The sequence below is a fragment of the Sus scrofa genome, chromosome 13 (genome assembly GCF_054392235.1).
Source record: "Sus scrofa isolate SSC_HxYL_T2T_F1_AM1 chromosome 13, Sscrofa_HxYL_maternal_Yorkshire_Landrace_v2.0, whole genome shotgun sequence".
NCBI lineage: Eukaryota > Metazoa > Chordata > Mammalia > Artiodactyla > Suidae > Sus > Sus scrofa.
Genome location: NC_139395.1, coordinates 141,186,856 through 141,207,352, shown reverse-complemented (window position 1 = coordinate 141,207,352; position 20,497 = coordinate 141,186,856). Strand labels below are relative to the sequence as shown.

At 38.7% G+C, this 20,497-nt stretch overlaps 1 protein-coding gene across 12 annotated transcripts in view; it reads right to left on the bottom strand.

Moving 5' to 3' along the window:
• Positions 1 to 20,497, bottom strand: part of LPP (LIM domain containing preferred translocation partner in lipoma) — a 693,621-nt gene that overhangs the window by 21,851 nt on the left and 651,273 nt on the right. The gene's annotated exons all lie outside the window — the stretch shown is intronic.

Here is a 20,497-nt window from a genome sequence, read left to right as displayed (position 1 = left end):
TACTTCTAAAACTTGATTAGTCATCAAAATCCTAGTGGGATCACCAAGGACCCATTTTAGGGAGTGGTCTTTCTGAGGACTGAGACTTGCAGAAAGCTTGCTGGTTGCAGGATCCAATCAGAGCTCAGCATAATCAATAGGGCTTTTGATCATTTAAAGCCTTGACTCAAACACCATCTCCAGGTTTAGTGTTGAAAACTCTCCATTGAAAGGTTGAACTTAGTTTTGAGAAGTCAATTTTAAAAGTCAATTTATCTGGCTTTAAAAATAATCCCCACCCCCTGCCAAAAGGGCTACCATTTATTGAGTCAGGGCTCAGAAAGACTGATAAAACTAGCTGTTAACTTTCCATCCTTCTCTAGAATCGCATGCTCTCTTAGCAAACAGCCTTGTTATACATGTAAGACGCTATATTCTCATCGAGATGTCTGGACTGATTCACTGAGCTTACAATCCAGAGTAAACCTGGGATGGGGATCTGATCAGAAAGATGCAGAACTGGAAAGGATGTGGAAATCAAGAAGCAATTCCCTCTCACCATGAGAACCTATAAATGGGCACAAGTCAGGGAATGAATGCCTGTAAGTACATACCAGTGTGCTTATGACTCAACTACAGCCACAGTCTCTGACTGGCTTCTTTGCTTCCATCTCTCCTCCTGTAATACTTCCCCATCCTCAGAGTGATTTTCAGTTTCATTTCCAAATAACATATATAATACCAAGTCACTTTCCTTCTAGAAAAACTTACATGGCTCCACCATGTGAAAAGAGCTAATTCTTTACCTGATATGCAACCTCCCTTTCTAGGCTCAGATTCCCCTAATGTCTCAGATTACTCACTCTTGTTCAAACCTATGAGAAACTTCTATACTTCTGAGCATTGGCTAATACCTAAGATGAATCATAATTTGCTATTTTGATCTTTCAAGGTATGGCTCAGAAGGCAACTCCCCAGTCAAGCCTTCGGTTGGAATAAATTGCGTCTTTCTCTCTCCTTCCTGAGCACTTAATTTACATTGCTTACTAGCACTTACAGTGTTCGCTGTGTTAAAATTATTTGCACATATATCTATTTCCCCTACCATACTACAACTCTAAGGACAGGTTTTATGTCTCAAGAATGTTTTTCTCTGTCCCTTGCCACATCCAGTATACTACCTGGAATAAAAAGAAACCTAGGATGAATGTGTGCAAAAAGAACGAAGGAAGGAATATTGTTTACAGCCCACTTTGGCATCATGGTGCTGGCCTGACTCCCTTAACTCTGGAATCCAGAAGACGGTAAATCCATCACCATCCTCTCCTCAAAGCTGTGGTTGCCAGAGGTTTTGAAATTGCTTAGTACGCCTCTGGTCACAGTCTAAACTCATGGAAACTATTAACCTATTTTCCCCCCATTTTGAAGTGGTGAAATTAAAATAGCAGAAGAACAGAAGATGAGAGTCTGGAGATGACGATGGTCTGGACAATGAGGGCTCTGCTTCTTTTCTACCCTGGTGATCCGAGCTAATGTGGCTGGAAACTGTCTTCCCAGGGTTTGTGTTTGGCTTTTCTGAAGGTTTTAACCCCTCCTCTTTTTTTCTTTTTCTTTTAAAGCCAACCCTGTTATGGAGTTGAGCAAAGCAGAAAATGCTTGACCAGAAAATGTTTTTGTTTGCACTGATGTTTGGCTGCAACATTCAGTCTATTTACTCAAAAGCAGCAGCAACATATAAGGTTGTGTCAGTTTCTACAGAAAGACTTTATGGTCCATGGAAGCAATGTTTAAAGGAGAGGTAATCTGAACATTTCTGCTACAGAGGAAACCAGTGTAAAATATACCCAAAGTGAGACTATTGTAAAAGTGCCCCTGAATCAGAAAATAAAAGCCCCAAGAATGCAGCTGAAGAGAAGCTAGGACTAACAAATGCTCAAGGAGGACATATTAACCTTCTTGAGCCAGTTCCATTTGGCTCATGGACCCTGCCCTCCAGCTGCCACACAGAGCTCTCTGCCACCTCTTTAATAAGCTGTTTTCTTTTACAAGCCGAGACCACCTCATACCCTTCTTTGTCTAGAGAATATCTATTCATTCTTCAAAGTAAAGCTCAAATGTCACCTCTTCTGCAAAACCTTTCCTAATTCTCCCTTAATACTCTAAGCAAAATAAGTCACTTCTTCTACTCCATGGGATTGTATGATGCTTCTTTTACTCCCATAGAATTGTATGATGCTTCTGAATATCGTAATGTCCTTGACTGAAAGATTTATGTCACCCTCCATAACCAAACAGTGGCTACCCCATTCTCCCTATATGGGAGAGTTTTCAACCCTTCCATTCTCCCTATAGGTTGAGTTTTCTAGGAAATAGATTCTGAAAGAGAAATTTGCACAAAAGAAGGTATTGAACAGTGGCTTTGAGATAATAGGAAGCACCTGGATAGAGAGAGGAGCTGAACTATGATGCAGTTACAGCAAAGGCCTTTGATGGGTTCATGGAGAACTTGAGCTAGGATGGCTCTGAAGAACTGTCCTTTCTTAAAGCTAAGGGTAGGGCCTTTATACACCTGCGTCTGCCACTCAATGGATACAAGCTGCTTGCAAAGAGGAGGGATGATCTTGGGTGAGGAGATTCCCTTTAGTTGAGGGTGATCACCAGAGAGAGACTCAGCTATGAACCATTAGCTGCCAACAATCCCAGCAGCTGGGGGAGTGAGAGCCTCAGTCCTAAAGGGGATCTGGTCAGTGCACTACGGCAAGCAGCCTCATTACATAGTCTATGATACATGTTAAGCAACAGGGTAGCCAGGTGTGAAACACCTAGAATAAGTTGAATGAAGAGTCTCGATTTTATGGGTATTTTCCTTTCTTTTGTCTTTCTTTCTTTTCTTTCTCTTTCTTTCCTTCTTTCCTCCTTTCTTTCTTTCTTTCTTGCTTTCTTGCTTTCTCTCTTTCTCTCTTTCTTTCTTTTTCTTGCCACACCCAAGGTATGTGGAAATTCCTGAGCCAGGGATCAAACCCGTGCCATGGCAACACCTGGAGCCACTGCTGAGACAACAGCCTGATCCTTAACCCCGTGCACCACAAGGGAACTCCCCAAGATTTTATGCTTTAAACAAAAAATCCCATTGTTTGATGGTTTTTTTTTTTTTTTTTAGTATTTTTAGAGAATGTTTTAAGCAGTTACTCCAATGAAAATATAGTTAAAGAGAGATATTAGAGTAGCAGAAAAAGTAAGAAACTATTTAACTGCTAAAAGGCAGAGCTTACAAACTTTTCTGAAATGATGGTAATACAACTCTGGTAAAAAACAAGACTTTAAGTGAAAATAAAAATAAAATCACCAACAAAATCTTGTATACAAAAACTCCCAAATGCAAGTGTTTTTAAAATCATATATACAGTCTGGTTATATCTTTTCTATCCTTGGATATTGTATAAATAACTTCTCTAATTCACAGGCAGAAAACCTGGGAGAATCATCTGAATATAAATGAAGCATACAGGTAACAAACACAAGCACTGACAACTGCTTAGATAATAAAGAAAATGATAACATTTCTAAAATTCACATATTGCTTAGGTGTACGTGTGTTTAATGTTGAGTCTTTATTTATTTAGTATTTTTAGGGCCCCACCCGTGGCATATGAAAGTTTCCAGACAAGGTGTCAAATCAGAGCTGTAGCCACTGGCCTACACCACAGCCACAGCAATGCCAGATCTAAGTTGCCTCTACGACCTACACCACAGCTCATGGCAACGCCAGATCCTTAACCCATTGAGCGAGGCCAGGGATGAAATCCACATCCTCGTGGATAATAATCAGGTTCGTTACAGCTGAGCCACAATGGGAACTCCAATGTTGAGTATTTTAAATCAAGAGACATAAGTATTTGAAGGGTTGGAAGACTATAAAGTATTGCCATTTAGAAATGTTGAGATTTTCATTTCATAAAATTAAAATGTGATCTTATATTCAGTCTTTATTGTATTTTTTTAGGTATGAAAGCAATGCTGGAACAGCAAAGACTCTTGGAAAGATAAGGGTGACATCTCATGTTCTAGATACAGTTTTGGTCTTGTTGAGCTAAGAATAAAAAGAAAAAGAAGGAGAGTTTAAAAATATTAGACTTTTAAAAGTCTTTAGAGATTATTCTAGCTCATGCATTTTCAAAACTCCTCTCACTTGCTTCCCTCTTCCACAACCCTTTGTTCGTGGAAACAATTTATCAAGGAAGCACACTCAAAAGAGTCCAAAATCACTTCTGAGTCAAGAGTATGAAAGGATGGAGCATGTGGGGGATCCACATAGTCCAGGTTAAAACCCATCCATCTGGTTCAATCACCAGCTTCAAGAAACTAAGGCATAGAGATGGAGAACAGCTAGAGGCAGATATGGATTTAGAGTATAGGTCTCCTAACTCTCCATCCAATATGTAACCCCACTGCCATATCACATGATACCTATTCCATATTTCAGTGGACATACTCCATACTACAAGTACAAGGCTGACGACCTGCAAGCTAGATGCATATAAATAGAGAGGACATATTGAGATCTTAAGATAGTTTTTCTACTGTTAATTTCACACGCTCCCACAGGAAAGACAGAAAACTCACTGTTTGATCCCTGGCATCTACAGCAGTATCCTTCCATAAAATTGATACTCCACAAATATTGATTAGATCATGAATCAGTTATACTCTGGTTAAGTACTTAACATAAAATTCTATTTAACTGTTCAGAACAAGTCTCCAGTGCAGAGCTTCTCAACCAGTAGGCTAAGACACAGTGTGCCTCAAACAGGTTTCAAGTGTACCACCTTTGGGAGTGTCATAAGAGACCAGAGGCCCCATAGTCCCTGAGCAGTCGCCTTGGGCCAGGAGAAGCCTCATCTACTCACTCCAATGTGTTGAATGAATGCCATCATTTTCCACATGAATCATGATGTCAAAAAGGTTGGAAAGCACAGCCTGTGTAGGTAGTCCCAACAGAATAGAATGTGACAATGAAGAGAATGGGGCTATGACTCAGCAAGCTCCATTGAAATGCCACTGATGTTATTTGAACTCAGATAATTGTATTTCTACCTTAATTTTGGAATACAAACTTATTCTTGATTCTGCTAATCAAGACTTCCCCAATAATGACATTACTTCTTGGGCTTCCTTTGCAGATGAACACATCATATTATTTTGGTAGTTTTCCTTATAAGCCTACAGTACAAAACTGCCCAACAGCTCTACCTCCCAGTAAGGCATGCATATCTTATTGAAAGTTTCTTTGCACTTTCTAAATGTCTTTCACCTATATCTATATCTTAATCTAAATCTATATTTTATCTGTATTTATATTGGATATGTGTTTCAAAGCAGACAGAAAATAACAAGGATAAGCCTAATAAAATCCCATCTCTATGACTATCATTTTCCAATTATAATCAAAATTCGTACTCTATGGATGAGAATTCTAATGTTTCAAAACAGGAAAAATTTCAAAACTGATGATTTAGTTTATCAAATGGCATCAAACCCTTAAGATGTATTTTCTTTTAGAGAAAGACAAATACCATATAATATGACTTATATATAGAATCTAAAATAAGACACAAATGAACTTATCTATGAAAAGGAAAGAGACTCACAGACGTAGAGAACAGATTTGTGGTTGCCAAGGGGGAGGTAGTGGGAGAGGGATGGATTGGGGGTCTGGAATTAGCAGATGCAAGCTACTGTCTACAGAATGGATATTATCTGCTATATAGCACAATGAACCACATTCAGTATCCTGTGATAAAAAAAAAACATAATGGAAAATAATGTGAAAAAGAATGTGTGTGTGTGTGTATCTGAATCACTTTGTTGTACAGTAGAAATTAATACAAAACTGTAAATCAACTATACTTCAATGAAGTTAAAAAAAGACGTATTTTCTGTTGATGTCATTACCCACACAAACAAAAATGACAACTATAAAACACGTAATCGAAGATTCAGTAAAAGAACCTCAACACTCTTTATTTTTTGTTCACTTCTGCTAATCTTTTTTAGCACAACTCTTTGCATCCAATGCCTACGTTACCCCAGCTTTCTTATAAATCCCCCTTTAAAGAACTTTTCACATGATTTTCTGAGGAGCAGAGTTGCCTTCCCACCTTATTTAGCATTGTAGAAAGCCTAAAGAGTGGGACAAAGCTGCCAACATCCTGGTAGGTATAGGAAGAGAGAACAGAAAGACACCAGCCCTGCCCTCAGAGGTTCCCACTGTGGTCGGAGAGGTGGACACTGCTATAAATACCTGAGTACAGGAAAAGGACACAACAAATTGCTATTATAGAGGAATGAGTAATGCGTGATGGGAACACAGGGAAGAGAGTAATTACTTATGTGAGGGAGCAGGTAGTGTGGTGGTGATGTATGATTCTGGGAACCTATTCTTGGTGGGATTTGAGTTGGTTCTGAAAAAAAAATGCATTATAAAACTCCTTGGAAGTAATTTTGTATTATAACAAAAGTCTTCATTACTTAAATCCCAGATATGCCTACATTGAGACACAATTCATTTCACAGGAAAAATACTGAAACATTGGGCAGTGTTGGTGAAGGGGAAAGCAACATTGTCAGAGATGAATGTCTATGTACTAAACTAACATAACACACACCTGTGATTATTAACACGGAATTTAGGGGGAAAAGTCTTACGAAATTTCTGCTTATATGTGGACTAAATAAACTATATTTAAAATTGAGAAACGTCTTCAAACATGTTGAATTTAAAGGGAAAAAACAACAGAAAGGACAAAAACATCAGAACAATTAGATAATTTTATCATGAACTACAAGTCACATTCTTCAGGAAGTAAATAATACCCTGTTGTTTATTCTGAAGCACTTGGGTTGGGATTAGTGAATTAATCCAGTGAATTTAATTCATTAAGTTCTAGTGAATTTAAAAAAGAATCCCCATTAAAGGACATTTAGTTTGGGTACCTTAAGGTCCACAGAGGTGGCATTTTACCTTAAAATGTGTAGCTTGTGTGGAATGCTAGTTCTTCCAAAATACTTGTCTTGAACCTCTCCTAACCCTTGAGAAATATGATGGGGGAAGGGGAGCCGAGACTTGATGAGCGCATCAGACCTTCATGCCAGGAGCAAAATTAAAAGATCATAGCACTCCACTGAGATTATTGTGAAAGGAGAAAAAAAGAATAGAATTCCTTTCCTTCCAAGCTAAGTCAGATCACAGATTTGCCTTTACAACATAGACAAGGCACAGTCTGTTGGGGCTTGTTAACTCAGGAACCAGAGAAGAGTCTATTGTATGTTGTAAGAGAATTACTGTTAGATTCAAGAGGCCTGGGTTTGAAAGTTTAGGCAATTTTTTTTTTTTTTTTTTTTTTTTTTACCTCTCTGGCCTTTAGTTTCCTCGTCTACTAAAGAAGAATGAAAACATTTACATCACAGTGTTATAAGGGCTAAGTATGATCACATATATGAAAGCAGATACATAGTGCCTGGGTGTATAATAAATGCTAGTTTTGTGTGATTCTCACAGATTCTAAGGGACTAGAACATACATTTAATCAACTTGACATGCCTTGATCATTTAATTAAATTACTGAATATATGCAGTACATTTCTAATTTCTTCCTTCCCCTCCAATTCTTCTATATTTTATATTTTTACTTTAAAAAATGGATTATTGAAGAAATCCTGTGCATTATATTCTGGAACAACGGGACAACATAATAACATAAAGTGGGATTCTGGAGTCCTAAGAGATTTCCCCCCTACTTCCATGAGAATTTTGTGGAAGAGCTGTTCATACCTCTGGATAAAATTATTTTATCTCAAACTCATAATTATCTTAGTTCTTCATAAAGGTAATTTACTTTGTTTTATGCTCTCAAAACAAAAACTGACAACTTACTTTGGCAGAGTTTTTAAAGTTTAGTTAAGTGTGCACAACCAGGACCTCATTTAATCCCTGCAACAATCTACTGCAGTAGGTAGAATTCCTATCCCTACTATATGCCATGTGACTGACTGTAAATATGTTTGGATGTGAACCTATTCTTTTAAACCTGAAGACAAACTTGTTTATTCTTCTTTTTCACACTGTTCTCCAATTAACAAATTTTTCCTACATCTTTCTATCTAGTTCTGTATAATGGTAATTATACACTGAATGCAGTTAATCTTTAGCAAACTGCTCTGTTAGAGCCTTTCACAGCACACGGTTTGCTTTAGCTTGAAAAAATTACTATCATCATCTTGTCCAGCTCTCTCCCCTTATAGACTAGGACACTGCATTCACAGAAGTTGGTTGCCTAATCTAGTGAAAGAAGTGAGGTCAGGACTCAACTTCCTTGGTTTCTATGCAGCGCTCTTTTAAAACCCAACACTAGATGCTTTTTGGAATACCAAAACTTCTCTTTGGTGTTCTGGCCCTTGTTAACAATGAGAATATGATCACTACTGTTGATTGTTATTGACACTTATTTACATAACCCATGGAAAATCATTGGGTTGAGTATACTAATTACATGGGGCTTTGCTACTGTCAAACACGGCTGCCTCACACTGATAAATATAGGAATCTCTGCCCAATAACTCAGAGGAGTTAAGCTTAAATTCAGCATCATGGCACCATGTCTGAGGTCCAGCTTTTATAATTCCTGCCATTTGGAACTTGCAAACAGAGATTTTTAATAGACACTAAAACCAATTCTTCTGCTGGGGTAGACACTTCCCACAGTAGTTAGAATTTCACAGCCTCTTGAACAAAATTCCATAATCTGAGTGTCGATGTTTGCATTTATAGAATGAGATATAATTATTCCGTCCTGTCTACCTTCCAGAATTATGATAATTAAATTAAATAAGAAATGTAAGATGTACTCTTTAAGAATGTAAAGAGATGAAAAAGAACACATATATATTTGAATGTGTGTGTGTGTCTGTGTGTGTTTAACTGAATCACTTTGCTATACACCTGAAACTAACATAACACTGTAAATCAACTATACTACAATTTAAAATAAATAATTTAAAAAGAATGTAAAGATATGAAAATACTGCTATAAAAATATTATTATAATTTCTCTGGGCAAAATTACTCTTCCATGTGAAGATAGACCCTAATTGTTAGTTTTTCAGTTTCTGACTCATCAACTGATCCTATTTTGCATTACTCTTATTATTGAAGAGAAGAAAATATGATATGCATGCACAGACATCCACAATCCTATACATATTGAGTTTGAGAAAATATAGTGAGGTTTTTTCATTTCTGTTCTGTTTGCAACATATATTTTCTTTATTATATTTTTACATACCTGGAACACCTAATAAGCGATGGAGCAATTACACATCATGCATTTAGAGTGTATACAGAAGTCTCATGGAACATATAGTTTACCATAGATAAGCTTGGCAGGGTCCCCAACTAAACTTTGATACCTGTGCCTGTGTGGCATCATCTCTCTTTTTTTTTAATGGCCACTCCTGCAGCATATGTAAGTTTCCAGGCTAGGGGTTCAACCTAAGCTGCAGCTGCCAGTCTATACCACAGCCACAGCAATGCTGGATCTGAGCTGCATCTGCAACCTGCACTGCAGTTTGTGGCAACACTGGATCCCTAACCCACTGAGCTAGGCCAGGGATCAAACCTGCATCTCCATGAATACTAGTCAGGTTCTCAACCTACTGAGCCACAACAGGAACTCCTGTGGCACCATCTTAACTACCCTCAACCATGTTACCTTCAATTTAGAGTAGACAGGAAGCCCTGATGAAAAATATAACTTATCTTTGTGTTCAGTGCTAAGTAAGCTCACCACTATTTGAAACTGGGATTGTTGAAATAGATATTTATGGAAACCCTGCAAGGTGCAGTGACAGAGAAATGACCCTAAACTAGGGGCTGTGCTCTAGTCTTTCAAAGGCAGCCACTGACAGTGAGCCCTGTGCAAAGCTCTTGTTTCTCTAGGTCTACACTCCTTCACCTATGAAATAAAAGATTGAAGTTAATAGACCTCTTAGTCTCTTGAAACTCTGTGACTGCTGAGAGCTGAACAAAATTCCAACAGGGCAGGGCTCACTGTCTTGTTCGTTTTTTCATTCCCAGTTCACTGAAAAATGACTGGGACACAGATGGAACACAACACATTTTATTAAGCCAATAAGTGAATGGCTTGGAATGAATACCCGGAAGAGTCACCCAATAGCACCCATTCCCATAGACAGACCTGAAATTCCATCACCATCCTCAGGTAGGCTTCCATCACTACCGTCATTAAGCAGTCCCTTCCATGGAGCCAGACTCTATCTCATGACCTGGTGCTGTCTTCATATTCCTCATCGCCATCTGATATTTAGTTGCTGACATGCTTATTGCTTATCAGTCCACAAGTCTGTTTGAGACAGTACTAGATTCACAGCCTTTAGAGCAGTGCTTAACACATAATAGGCACTTAATAAGTACATGCTGAATGAAAAAAGTAAATGACATTAAACTACTTAACATCTAAGGACTCTTCCAACTCGAGTTCTTCAGTTAGCAGAGTATATTTCTCAGAAAAATTAGTGCTACAAATTTCAGTAAGAAGATAAATGCTCTGAAGTGAGTCACACAACATGGTAGGTAGGACAACACTCTTTTTACTTACAATATCTGTCCACTGTGGGTAACTGATCAATCCAAAGGCAAAATCTCAAATGGGTTTAAGCGATGATATTTTCAGCTACATGTATACATAGTAATGACTGCCTCCCTGTGCATTTCAGATCAGAATTAAATCTACTGTGAATCACCCATTAGAATTAAGAACTGCAAGCAGAGACTAGAAATGTTCCCAATACCATTCTGCTCACGTGTCAGCTCCCTTCAGAGTTGCCTGAAACTCAGCTCTGCCAAGATGTTTATTTTCTACCTGGCTTTATGAATTGCAATTACTTCCTAAATTATAACAAGCCACAAGTGGTCTGAGCCAAACAACTAGGGTCACAGAAGGTTTCTCCTTGTACTTCTCGGGATGACAGAAAAGCTTGTTTGAACCAAACTTTATCCTCTTTCAAAAGAAAGAGAACTTTAAGCCTTTAACTCCTGGGAGTGTCAAAGAGAACAGCCAGAGGGCCGTGAGCTAACTTTGACTCTCTAGAGATCAGTTAAACTGATTTGGCAATGATTTGGCTTCTGTTGAAAACAAGTCCCTCTAATTATACTTCTGCCAGTGGAAGACAAAAGACAGCACCATAACTTAGAAAGGCCCTAATGACATGCCAACATCATGGCTGCGACTGTGTAGTTTCCTTCTGAGCAGAGCAGCGTTGATATATATGTCAAACATGGGGCTCTGGCACCCACTCATGAGAACGTGACCTTCTGAAGAGTACAAAAGGAAGCCAGTGAAGTGATTTGCTTCCTTTCAACCGTATCTTGGCTGTAATATTCTCTGACACTAGAAATAAAATAATTCCATGTTTTGCTCTCCACCCCACCCCCTACCCCACTGTGCCAAATGGCCAAAAGTGGTTTGCATTAAGTAGGTAAGAAAGGCAGAAACAACGAATATAAGATTTTCCATTCTGTAACTGCTGAAAGACAAAGGGGATAGCAAATACAGATGTTTTCCCTTTGCTGCTGCGAAAGGGTGGTGGACTAACTCCTTCAGCGTCTCTGGAATGCAAATTTTCTTTCACAGTTTAGCAGTCTTTTTTGGATTTCAGCACAGTGAACTAACACTTTCCTGGATTCCAAGACCTCCAGAGAACCAGATGGATGAGAGGAATTGGGGAAAAAAGAACCCACGCTACTTGAAAAAGGTATGAATTTCTCACTCTGCATCTAGCCAAAAGCTCTGAAAATTAGAAAAGCGAAATCACTTTTGGTTTGTTCAAATGCATGCCATCCTGGAGACGTTTGCGGAGGGTAAAAAAAAAAAAAAAATCAAAAGTGATTTGATGGTTTAGAGTCTGTGTTCAGTTTAAGCTAGGAAGTAAACTTTAACAGAGATGATATGTTTACTATCAAAGGCAAAAAAGAATGTGGATGGAAGAGATTACACAAGAACATCATCCTATTTGTCTGTGCTCTGAAGCAGTCCTGCTCCCCTGAGCCAATGTGATTTGACATTCAAGGCCCTTCAGGATATTGTCTTCCCACCACTCTCCAGGCATCTATTCCACCACCCGTCCCCGCCCCACCCTTAGTCTTTAACCCTTCAATCCAAATTTTTTTTAACACTTCATAAGCTTTGTTCTTGCATGCTTTTACACCCACTGTTGCCTCTGCCTTGAACATTTACTAACAAGTTAGTTGGTTCACCTTTTAGGGCCCAGGACATGTGAATGTAATCTTTTTACTAATCATTTCCCTTCTTTTCTGTTCTTTCATGACACTGTTCATACCTTCATTCTAGCAGGGATCCTGTGTCATCAGTTTATATGCTCTGGGAAATGCTTCGATCAAGTGTACATCCCAAAGGTGATGATATCAACACATACCTCATTCCATAAACTCTTCTTCCACTGTGATCCCGACAGTCTATCAGGCAGAGATGGATGCTTAGAAAGACATTTGTAACTGCCTGGCCAACAGAATGTGGTAGAAGTGATGCTGTATAACACCCGATGCCACTCATGTCATGTGGATTTCTTTTGAGACACATACCTTTGAGGTCTTGAGTTGACGTGTTAGAAGTTGAGCTACATTGAAGCTGCCATACTGAAGAGACTACATACAGATAGAGGAGGATGCCTGAGTTGTTTCAGAATAGGATTCAAGTATTCCTAGGATGATCACCAGACATGGAGGTAAAGAAGCCTCTGGGAGAACTCGGGCCGAGGAATCTCATGAGGGACCCCAAGCCAGAATTGCTCAGTTGAGATGCTATCAAATTCCTGACCCACCAAACTGTGAGAGAGAATTAATCATGACTATTCTTTTTAGCCACCAACTTTTGGAGTGGTTAGGCATGTAGCCATAGTAGAAGTCTAAGTGCAGCTTCCATATTTGGTTATGAGCTCTACAAATACAACAATTAAAAAAGTATGTTGCTAGCACTAAAGAAGGTGAATGAAATATGGAAGAGATTGCCTATTGAACAAATACTTGAATGAATGAATGTTAACTTTAGACATGGCCAGGCAAATTAATGTCCTTTAACTTTGAGAAGCTAGTTAGGTTTATTCAGCTATAGGGCATTTTGAGTGACAATAATGCCCAAATCATATGAATGCAAAATAGATATTCCTCATCAATATAGGGGATAATGTGTTTTTCAAATCTGGCAAGGTATAGTTTATTCCCAGCAATAGCCTGAGAATATATTGGTACAGAAATATATGTATAGAATTCCCTTTCTTCAAAAGTTTCCAGTATTATTCTTAATATATCTTTACATGTAAAAAGATACTGTTTTGTCTTAACATAAGACAAATTATCTATTTAATTGTACTGTTGAAGAAATTAAGAGGCTAAAATTTCACATACAACATGCAGTAATATCAGAGTGAGAAAGATCTTAGGGGCCATCTGTACCAGTCAATCTGATCCGTAAATTCCCTTTGTACCATCCTCACTCAGTCAACCAACATGTGTCCAGCCCCTGGGACTGCCTGTATCATGTCCAGTCACAGCAGACTGTCTTAGAAGGTGTCCATTCCATTCTTAGGTATAATTGTGGGAATATCCTTTACTATTTCAACTTAAATAACTGCTATCTCATCAGCCTTACTTCTGCCCTCTAAGGACAAATTTGTTGCCTTTTCTATGTAAAAGCCCTAAAGCATACTGAAAAAAATGCTCCCTCCTCCTTAGTCTTCTCTTTACTGGGATAATACCTGGATTCCTTCAGTAATTACTTATGGGACATGATTTTTGTCATCTTATCTTCCTGACCACCCTCCTCTGCGCAAGTTCCTTCAATACTTAGGGCCCAGAAATAAACAATCACTCACGGAATTACTGTTTCCTCTTTTCTTTCTTTCTTTTTAAATTTTTTTGTCTTTTTAGAGCTGTACCCGTGGCATATGGAGGTTCCCAGGCTAGGGGTCAAATTGGAGCTATAGCCACTGGCCTACACCACAGCCACAGCAATACCAGATCCGAGCCTCATCTGTGACCTACACCATAGCTAACGGCAACACCAGATCCTTAACCCACTGAGTGAGGCCCGAGATTGAACCTGCATCTTCATGGATGCCAGTCAGATATGCTTCCACTGAGCCACGACGGGAACTCCTGTTTCCCCTTTTCTGCACACTCCTCTTTATATGAGTGCAGCCAAAGAATGCATTTACTTTTTTGTGGTCCTATTTATTATTACTGATCTTGGGGTCGAGTTAAATGATTCTCATATGTACTCATACAGTTGATTTTTTAAGATAAGATTTGACTTTTGCCCTTCTTATATTTTATTCTATTGGATTTGGGTTATTTTTACATCTAACTCAAAGTTTTAGTAATATTAATCATATTTTACTTCCCATCCTTTTCCTCATGCCAGTAAGTTCAGTTTAGATAAACTTCAAGAGCTACAGTTTTGTTACTATTAAAAGATGTTTGGCATCAAAATCAGTATCAATTTCCCTTTTCCTACACCCACACAATACACCAAGTTCTATTATTTTGCCCAATAAATATTTTAATTCCTTTCACTATTGTCTTTTTCTACCATATCATTCCATTACCTCTCACTTAGGTAATCACTGAAGCCTCCTAATTGGCCTCTGAGCCTCCCTGTTTCTCTCTACTCCAGTCTAGTACTGTACTAGATTTGAAAGAGCTCATCAGACAGCTTTATAAACTAAAGATTCCAGGCCATTCCCAGACCTACCTATTCATTACCTCTGGCATTGGGGCTCAGGCATCCATAACTTTTACAGAGTTCTATGATTGGGCTAGAGCTTCCTGAACTTCCAAGATTGTCTGAAATTTGAGTTTTAATTAATCAAAAGAGCCTTGCCAATGCATCTAAACAAATTTAATGAGGGCATCTAGAGAAAAGTTTGTCAAAGATTTAGATTCCTTTTGATCACTTCCTGGGACACCCAGGCAATCTCAGAGGAAAGCTGAGGAAGGAAGGGGAAAACAGATGAGAGCCAATATTGCAGCACTAGATATCAGTTTGTAAGAACTGGGCTAGGGCTTTCCATGGACATTACGCCATTTAATTGTTAACACAATGCCAGTGATAAAATATCGTCAGTATTTTAGAGGATTAAAAAAAAATGAAGTTAAGATTTTTAATCCATATGCACTCAAAGTCACAGATTGGCACACAGGAACTGAACATGGATATGCCTGACTCCTATCTACAAGGTCTAGGGATTAATAAATACAAAAATATACCAAGGAGAAACACTGCATCCAGTATGGCATATACAATGATGAATCTGTATATCTCAAAGTGATCTATAGGTTTTAATTAAAGATCACACCTCTATGAGAAAAATCTAGAGTCAGAAGATAGATAGTAGTCCTGGAAATAGCCGTAATTTGCTGTGGCATGCCTTGATACCTGATGCCCTAGAGTTGTTCTTCCTTTCTTTTTGTAGACCCTCCTAATTTTAGCCAGGTACACAGCTGCCCAGGATACATATAAGATTTTTCAGCCTTCCCTGCAGGTAAGTTTGGCCATGAGAGTAAGTTCTGGCCAAAGACTTGGAAGTGGAATGGAAGTGTCCTCAGAAGGATGGGGTCTGGCCTCAGTCCATTGGGATGCCGGAGCCTCCATCTTGGGCCTCTAAACAGGAGCCACAAGCTGAGTGTGGCTGAGGAATATAGCAGGAACCTGGTCCTTGTCCACCACTGTCCTGGATCTCCTGCTTCCATAGAGAGAAATGAACATTGTCATGTTTCATCACTGTTTTGTCACTCCAGCTGAACTTAATATTGTTTTGTGATCAAGTCGAGTTACCCTCCTTTGTGCTTCAGTTTTCTTATTTTTGCAAGAAAAAAGCTTGGACTAGATCATCCTAAAGGCCTATATCAAGTGCTACATTCTCTGTGACTGAATGACACAACTCATGGAAAAGATTCCAAATTGAAATCAGGGTATTGACACTCCCATGATCACTGCAGTGCTATTCATAGTAGATATAAAGTATGGGAACAACCAGGGGTTCCCTGACAGATAACTGGGTAAAGAAAAAGTGGTGCATGTATTCAATGGCATGTTATAGGGCCTCAAAAAAAAAAAAAAAAAAAAAAAGAAAGAAAGAAAGAACGAACTCTTTTTATTCACAATAATATGGATGACTCTGGGCATTATGCTAAGTGAAATAAGTCAGTCACAGAAGGACCAGTAATGCATGATCCTACTTACACAGGATATCTAAAATAGTCAAATCGTAGAAACAGAGAATACAATAGTGGTTGCCAGGAGCTGGCAGGAGAGGGAAATGGGAAGTGGTTATTCAATGGCTATAAAGTTTCAGTTACGCTAGTTGAGTAAATTCCAAAGATCTACTATACAACATAAGTGCCTACAGTTAATAATAGGACGTTGTGCACTTTGAAGATTGTCAAGAGGTCGGATCTCATCCTAAATGTTGCCATAAAAAAAAAAACAAAACAAAATGAAGCACAGCAAAATAAAAGTGACACGAGGGAACCCTGTGAGTTGTAGAATATATCTGTTACCATGACTGTGGTGATGGTATCATGGGTGTTTGCTCATCAAACTATACACTTTAAATATGTGCCATTCTTTGTATATCAATTATATTTCAATAAAGCTGTTAAATGAGGTAAATAATCCCATCCTAACATTAAAAAATATTCCTTCTTCTAGGCAGTTTGACATCATGGCCTGCTAGTGACTGGCCCTTCCAAATCCATAAGATTGCTACATCAGTATCAGCGGAAGCTACTGAAAGGGAGAAATCCATCTGGTGTAGGATGCCAGTATAACCAGTTATCAAACAATTGCCTATAATTGGATAGTCTAATGATATTCCAGTCAACTCAACCCCACCTTGAAAGTCATGAGGCAAGACTTCAGGCTTTATTAGTATTCACAGGTCTCAACCCAGAGTTTGTGTCACCCCATGGTGGAGAGATACATAAGAATTAGACAGGGAAATTTATCTCCAATGATTAACTGAAGTCAACGCCCATGGACTCTCATGGGATGGAGAATAGAATTTTATCTTATTTATTTATTTTTATCTTTTTAGGGCTACACTGGCAGCCTATGGAGGTTCCCAAGCTAGGGGTTGAATAAAATCAAAGCTGTAGTTGCCGGCCCATAGCCACAGCAATGGTGGATCCAAGCCATGTCTGAGACCTATACCACAGGTCATGGCAACACCAGATCCTTAATCCACTGAACTAGGCCAGGGATCAAACTTGCATCTTCATGGATACTAGTCGGGTTCATTAACCACTGAGCCATGACAGAAACTCTGAGAATAACATTTTATGATTTAGGATCATAAACATTTATGACTTGCTTATTTTCAAAATCTCCCTATCAGGGTCAGCACTAAGATGAAGCAAGTGAGGCACTTAGGGAACAAAATTTAAGGAGGTACCTACTTTTAGGGCCTTCCAAGTATCTGAGAATCCTTCAGTTAGGTTCACCGGAAGCCTCACTTCACTTATCCTAATTCAAGCCCTGCTTCATGTTTTGTATTAACATTTTCCCCCTAAGAAATTCTACCTAACGGCATAATCCATTTAAAATTTATATTTAACACTACTCTTTTCTTTCACAGGAGCTGAACTAAGGACTGTTTCTGCTGTTCCCATTATGAAATATCATATACAGTAATTAGCCCACTCTAGACATTTCGTACATCCATCCCTATTTCCTTACTCGTTCTCCTGGTTTCAAGGACAGATATTTTCTCGACAACTTGTCAGGGTCCAAGTTAAAGTGCATGACATAGACAATGAAAAACATTGCTTTTCATTGCTTGTTCAGGTCATAATGAAAAGCTTTGTTGTCCTTTAGCACAGTACTTTCTAATCAGTTAGGCTACTGACCTACAAGTTTATTTTCAACAATCTTATAATATTTTCCAAAGCCTTGAACTACAAAGAGTCAAGGTGAATACAATGCCATCTTTATGCAGCCTTCTCTTCTGCCTTTGTTTCTGATTTGATGAGAATCCCACCCTCTTAACATCCAAAATAAAGCTTGAGAGCCTTCTTTGACTTCTCTGTCTCATCTCTCCCATCCCTTACACATCTAAGCACCCTTCTTCCCCGCCTCCCCTTCCCATTGCCCACACCCTATTCAGGTTCTCATCATTCCTGGCAGTCGAACTAAAAGATCTTTCTGACACCAGGTTTGCTTTACTCCAGAAGCCTCATATTCAAATACCAGACCCAGAAAAATAACATCAATGACTGTCATGTTTCATGTGTATGAAACAAACAGTGGGTGCTGGGCACTGTGACAAATTGCAGAACGCATGCCCCAATCACTGGTGATGGTACTTCTCAGTTCTAACTGATTGCTACCTGGCAGAGATTGGGAGTTTTGCTTTTCAGCAGAAGCTGAAAATCTGTATTTTTCTGTGAATTCTCCAAAATTTTAGGAGTTTACAACAGTTTAAATTTTTAAAAAAATTTTTTGAATATCAAACAAAATATATCTGCTGGAATGGGATGTGAAAGCAGTCAGTGTGTGACCTTTGCCCTACTCAATCACCTGTGCTACCTGGTCAGAGTGTAGTTCTAAAGCACAGAGGGCATAGCATCTCTACTTTACCTAGAAACCATAAAAAGATACCCCTATACCAAAATTCAACTCCTTGATGCCAAAATCTAACTCCTTGCTGATAGGAGAAATCCAACTCTTTGTGGCACAGTAAGAATTCTCACAACTTTGACACTGCGGGACACCCAGCCATTCCTCTTATGTAACCTTCATTCCAGCCAAATCAGATGCTTGCATTCCCCTGAATGTATCCTCTATCTCCCCCTGTGGCACCTCCCTTCCTATGATTCTTCCCAGTTTATCTCTGCCTGGACAACTCCAGATTCCAGCAATATGTGCACTCTTCCCTGATACTTCTCCTAAGTTAGTCCCTTTCAGATAGAATTGGCTGCTACCTCTTTCTTCATCCACACGATTTCTGCAGGTGTACTCTTGTGGCATTTTTACACTGTGTTCTGGTTTTGTGCACACTGATCTCTCCCATTATTTTGAGCTCTTTGAGAAGGGACCAAGTCTTACTCATCTTTTGCATCCCCAGAACAGTGTCTGGTCTAAAACAACAGGGATGCAATAAGAGTACTTTGACTAATGAATGACTCAATAAAGGTTCAAATGCAAAAAAAGCCTTTACATTGATTATGTTGAGGTTAACAGTGTGAATCCTCCTCTGGTTTAGTAGACTAGAATTCACAGAGAAAAGCTGAGTTTGGAAGACAAAAGGACTAGGCTGGAAGTTTGGGCACTAATTATAATAACCATTTTCCTTATCTGAGACAAGCACAATAGGAAACACTTTGTAACCTGTAGCATCTTTCTCCTTTCTTGGATAAGCTCTCAGCCCATTGCAGATATAATCTTTTTCACCTTGAGTTTGAATCAAATTGCTCCCAGGTCATAGAATCAGTCTTCAGCAGAAACAACAGACTTAAGAGCTCCCAATTCCCATGTCAGTACTCTTGAGTTCCAGAGCACACTGTCTCCATTAACAGTGTTCTTCTTGTCAAGGACATGTGGCATACACAAGAGGAAATTTATGAAAGAAGGTGGCTGCAAGACCAGCTTAGATATGCTTTTCACTCAATCATGTTCTATCAAGGAGAACAAATCGCAAGCACTCCAGTTACCTCAAGAGAGGACCATTCCAAAATTCTAGATGAATAATGTGTCTCCTGCAAGTGAAAATTTACTTTATGACGTGGATTTTTTTGTTTTTTTTGTAATTCACTAATCCTCCCTCAAGCCCACTGAATTTTTAAATCTCTCTCAAGCTTGTAACCATCCTCCCTGATACTTTCTAGTGACAGGAGGATGATTTCCAGATTCTGGGGCTATCTGAGCCAAAACTACACCATGCAGAGGTCTTATCTCCAAAATGTAGCATGGAGTCTGGTCACTTAATAAACATTCTCATCATGTCCCTCCTGGCCCTCCACTGGAAAACAGCATTCATGAGGCCTTTATAATATGATTTTCTGGATCTAACCACAATTTGGCAAGACATAACGCAATAATAAAAGGTCTTAGATTCTGTGAGTGTGAACATACAATTTACACTTCATTTTGGAAGTTCTAAAGTTAGAGATTAAAACTTTGGACTTTAATTTTAATGTTATAATGAGAAGTAGCAGAAATGACAACTCCAAAGTAATTGCATTACCACCTTTATTTTCATGTTTTATGTGCCATGAATTTTATATATATTATCTAAGAACCTCAAAACACCTGAAAAATAGAGATTAGCATTCCCTTTTTATGATAAAAATACTAAGGTTTTCTAAAGTTGTTCAACTGAAATATAGTTGGACCAAGATAAAAAAAATTATCCTTTCTGACTCTGCAAG